This window comes from Lolium perenne, chromosome 6 (genome assembly GCF_019359855.2).
Source record: "Lolium perenne isolate Kyuss_39 chromosome 6, Kyuss_2.0, whole genome shotgun sequence".
NCBI lineage: Eukaryota > Viridiplantae > Streptophyta > Magnoliopsida > Poales > Poaceae > Lolium > Lolium perenne.
This window is the reverse complement of record NC_067249.2, coordinates 169,849,780-169,855,221: the sequence shown is the minus strand read 5'-3', so window position 1 is coordinate 169,855,221 and position 5,442 is coordinate 169,849,780. Positions and strand designations below refer to the sequence as shown.

The 5,442-nt window shown below is 44.3% G+C and overlaps 1 long non-coding RNA gene across 1 annotated transcript; it reads right to left on the bottom strand.

Moving 5' to 3' along the window:
- Positions 1 to 1,208: 1,208 nt before the first annotated feature.
- Positions 1,209 to 4,323, bottom strand: LOC127306954 (uncharacterized). Its single transcript, XR_007854991.2, has 3 exons — positions 3,597 to 4,323; positions 3,059 to 3,361; positions 1,209 to 2,798 (listed from the first exon to the last, which is right to left on the bottom strand). It is a non-coding gene; the product is annotated as an uncharacterized lncRNA (long non-coding RNA).
- Between the last annotated feature and the right edge of the window lie 1,119 nt (positions 4,324 to 5,442).

The window sequence follows — 5,442 nt, the reverse complement described above, 5'->3', positions numbered from 1 at the left end:
CTGTTGATAGTACGGCAACTAAACTATAAACCGGTCTCCAACTACACCATGAGACCGGTGAGAAAAAAACCCTATCAAGAGAAAACCTTAACCTTGCGCATTCCACTTGAGCTTGATGATGACGGTCTTGACTGCAACAAGATGGAACGCCTTTCTTGATTGTGCTTGCTTGATGAAGTCATGCGAAATGCTCCCCCATACTCCACTATGGGAGAGCTACTTCTTCGGCGCATCTTCACATATCCATGATCACCATATGGATGGCAAGCTTCAAGCATATGATCTCTTCGAGTTGGCTCATCTTGAACTTGCACTTCATTTCTTCATTCTTCATCATGTTGATGTCTTGAACTAACTCGAGGGTTCACTTCATCTTCAACTTCAAGACATACTTGATACTTGATATCCTTCATCAATTTCTTCTTATTGCAACCTTGAAGCCAACATATGGTTCAAGCATTGCCTATGGACAACTCCTACAAATATAACTCAATGCAAACATTAGTCCATAGGGATTGTCATTAATTACCAAAACCACACATGGGGGCTCCATGCACTTTCAGCGGGCTTCCTGGGCCACATGGACTTCCCCTTTGACCGTCCATCGGCTCCTCGTCGTCGAATACGGCAGGCGCCGACGCCTGCACAGGACGATGACGACGATGTTGACGATGACGGGGACAACGACGAGGACTACAACGAGGCATTGGCGTACCACAACGAGGAGGCCAAGGACGACAGTGGCGACTACTTCGCATGCATTTTCCAAGAATGGCAGTTGGCCATGGCGGAGGGCCGGAAGTTTGAGTACCCGAAATAGCGTTGCCCAGTTGAAATCCGCCGGCTGCAGTTGTCTTTTCAGGCACTTACAAAAATGCCACTAGTTACTATTTTCGGCATTTTTTAAGATGCCACGAAATATTTTTGGCGGCATTTTTAAAAGATGCCGTTGAATATTTTTACCGGCACTTTTGAAAATGCCATCGAATCTTTTTGCCGGCACTTTTGAAGATGCCTTAGAATATTTTTGCCGGGACTTTTGAAGATGCCTTCGAATATTTTTTTACCGACACTTTTGAAATATGCCTTCTATTACATTTGGAGGCTGTTTTCAACAACGTTGTTTATTATGTTTGTAGGCACTATTGAGGACTGCCATTAATTCTTTGCAGGCATTTTTCGAAACCGCCAAATTCAAACCAAGGCAATAATCATAGTACCTTCATATTGCTTGGCATTTTGATCCAACACAGGGACATGATCAAGCATTAAAATTACAACCAGATGCGACCAATATTTGCAAGCAACATTGTGTCAACATGGTCTGAAACCAACATTTGCAAGCAACATGGTGTCAACATGGTCTAGAACGAACATTTGCATGTAGCATCTAAATTATAGGATCTTTAACCCCGTGCATGGAGTCGAAGCATCTAACTTACAGGACCTGAATTGTACTGCTCCGGAAAAATACAATGATCCTCACCAAAAAGATAATGCTCCTCACAAATAAGATACAGGTATACTTCCAGTCCCAGCACTTCCAGTAATTTATCTTGACAAAAAACAGAGTAAAGCTTCCAATAATGCAAGTATGCATACACCAATTATGGACACATAGGCAAACAATATTCAGAGATTTGTTGCTCTACATGAACAAAGCATAACCAGTAAATACCACCAGAAAAGATTAAACATATACGTTGCTATTTAATTTTGGTTACAAGATAATATATGTTTAAGATTAAGCAGGCTTAACATCCATTCACCTCAACTGTAAATAAAGCCTAACATATCCTTCATGGATAGGTGTTATAATTGTTTCAGTTTGGTATCACACACAATCTCAACTTAAAACCATAGACTGGAACCTAAGATTTGAAACCTACAATTTGCTTCATTTGTTTATGGGCCACAACTTAGGGAAAAACATTACAGAGTTTGCAATTTGTGACAAAAAAAGATATGAACACTAACTATAATTTAAAAGCAGGGTGTTTTTAAAGCCATATACCTCCTTCGAAGCGTAAGAATTTAGTGGACTGGACTCCACAAATCTATGTCACTGCTCTCTTATGTCCCTCTGCACCGTACGTGAAACTTAAATCACTGAGCTAATAAAAATACACAAGTACCCTTTGTACCCAAGATATATGACTGCCATATAATTCAAGATGCGATATTCGAATTCAAGTGAATAACCTATACACAAATTGCTCTAGCCTCTTTGAAAAAGAAACCGAGAATAAGGTTGTTGGCAAATGCCTCAGCTCTTTATTTGTCTACTGTCTTCCTAGCTTGCTCTCAGGTTGTTTGTAGACTGTATATCATGCTGCTTTTTTCTCCCGACTATATGAATTCAAGTGAATATTTTTATATTGGCACATGCACAGACGGCAGGTGCATATGACAATTGCAAATTAATAAACTTGCAATGAATATGTAACCTATCATATAAAAGCATCAGAAAATTCTTCAGTAAACTGTATATCGAACATCTAAAGAAATTAATTTTACATTTAGAATACTAACAATATGTAACTATTGATTTGGCCAAAAAGCTATGTATGCTCCTGCGAACGAGGTCTCTTTCTCCTGGGAACATACATACAAACGGCAACACTCGTCAGATGCGTATGTAGTAGGAGAGAGATGGGGCTGAGGCGATTGGATTGGATACCTCCGTACGATTCGTTGTCAGTCTATGGCACCCTCATCGCCCAATACAGACAAATTCAAAGCCAACCCGCCCAATACATTCTTTATAACACTCCTTATATTGATAAGAAGACCATGACCTGAAATGTCAATAAAAGATCACTAATAAGAAAGCATGAGAGCGAAGTATCAAAAAGCACTTCTAAACTAAAAAAGAACTAGAAAGAGAATGCAATGACGTATAAAATAATACGTAGTCACTTGAAAATCAACAGTAGATGATAAGGTAGGACATCTCAACTATATGGTACCAAAGTAGATACAAAAACAGAGCTACCATGTCTTGTAGCAAAATACAAAAAAGATGTCCAACTGAAATGTTCTTGATGAGAAGTTGCACCTTTGGGTCCTTGGAGAGGACACCGAAACTTAGTTTGACTAGTGACCTGCGGATGCTTAGTTTTATTTCACCAACTGAAATGTTCAAGAGAACCCGAGAAGAAGAAAATGCTCAATAATAAAAAAAAAAATCCTGTAATATATGCATACTGCAAGACACAAGGATAGGTGAAAAACAGGTTTAGATGTTCACAAGAATAATCTTAAAAATAACAAGTCAGCTGGCACATGTCAGGAGACAAGGTTCCACACAGTGAAGTACCCCTCAAGCCTTAAAATATCAAGACGGCAAAGTTATTACTACCTCCGTTCCAATGAATAAGGCGCACGCGTATTTCAAGGCGAACTTTAACCATAAAAATTGAGCAACAAAATCTTGGTTATATTATATGTAATTAGTATCGTTGGATTCGTATTGAAAAACACTTTCTAATGATGTTAATTTCATACAAAGAATGTTTATATATTTGAAGTAATTCTTAAAACGAAAAACACATAAAACGAGGGCGCCTTATTCCTCGAATCGGAGGTAGTACTACTTAGTGAATTGCTAGGCAAACTTGGCATAATGTAAGGTAACTTATTATAGGTACATTTAATTGCAAACTGCCAGCGCCATGAGATGTTGCATGTAAGCGGATTCTACGCTAGATCACTATTTGAAAAAAATAGTGGTACATTTAATTGCAAGAAAAATACATCAGGCTGAAAAGAAAATGCTCAATAATAAAAAAATCCTGTAATATATGCATACTGCAAGACACAAGGATAGGTGAAAAAACAGGAACATAGTTACACAGCGCATCAAGTTTGGCCAAGAATCCGCATCAAGTTTGGTCGATGCGGAGAACCTGGACGTGGTCGTATGCGTCGGGTTGGAGCAACCATAGAATCGGAGGACGGAGCGGGGTCGTGGATGACATTAGAAGTCGAAGTTGTCAGAGGGGAGCAGCCGAAGATGCGGGGAAGGGGACGCGGCCACGCCGGCGAACCCCGAGCCGCACTGCTAGGGTTTTCTGTGGGGGCGCGCACGGGAGGAGAGAAGTGTCACGGCGGCGGGAAAGGGGAGGCGGACGCGCCGGCGAACCCCGAGCCGCACAACTAGAGTTTGCAGTGGGGGCGCGCACGGGAGGATAGAAGCGTCACGGCGACGGGGAATCTAGGGAGAAGACCCGCGTGGAGCTGGATCGGCGATCCGCAGTGGTGGAGGCGGTTGGCGACGGCCAGAGCCGTGGGTGGCGGCGGCGGCGTAGCACGTCGCGTGTGTGTGCGATGAGAGAGAGAGAGAGAGAGAGAGGAGGAGGTCTGGCTGGGGACTAAACACGCATAACCTAAATATCCCGAGGGGGTATCTGCAAACATAGTGTCAGCACTTTTGCTAACTGCCGGTAATTAGCATTATATTAGCGGCATTTTTCCAGGAGTGCTGTCGATTGCCGAAATATTAGAGGCACTTTATTAATTTACCGCTAATTGAGTAGGAATTGTTGGCACCAATAAAAAACTGCCGCTAAACATAGAATTAGAGACGGCTTTGCAAAGTGCCGGCACAAAAAGTGCCGACAATGCTTGCACGTGAGGTAGTGTGTGCAGCGCGTGTACATCCAGTTGTTCTCGGCCAGGGTACGTAGCGATCAGTTCCCTACTGCTTTTTCTCCGATCCTCACTTGCTTGCCTGTCTCTCAATACGCGCGAAAGATGTTACTACGCAAGTAGCTCAGGGTGTGTTTGGATTACTACAAAACCATATATATATATATATATATATATAGCCCAACTATTCTCGAACCCCCTTAAGAGGGGTTCTAGAATAGCTATTCTCGAACCCCTAGTTGTTTCTTATCCCGAACACAACCCACCCGGAAAAAACCACTTCCCTAACTCAACTGAACCGCCCATGGAACAAACTCCCCTGCCGCGCACCCATCGCAAGCTCCGCTGCTTTCCTCGCCGCCGACCAGCCATACTCCCGCTCGCCTTCTTTCTCGTCGGCACCGCCTCCCGACCTTCTTCGACAGCCGCCGCCTTCCCCCGCCTCCTACTCAACAACGGCGCCGCCTCCCAGCCTTTCCCAGCTTCTCCTCCCTCCCAACCAACCCCTTCCCGTTCGATCCCCAACCCACCGCCGGATTCCCACCCGCCATACCCACCCACCCACCTTAATCCTCGCGCAGCCCAGGCTCTGGCGCCGCCCGGATCCCGCTGCCCGGATCCCGCCGCCCGGATCCCGCCGCGCCGCCTCTGGCTCCTGCCCTGGCCCCTCAGTGCGATCAAGCCGTGCTCCCTCCAGCGTCGCTTCCTCGACCGGCCAGCCACCCCCATGCTCTGGACATCCTCTTCCCCTGCGTTCTTCCCCTCATCGACCACCACCGGCCTCGCCCACTC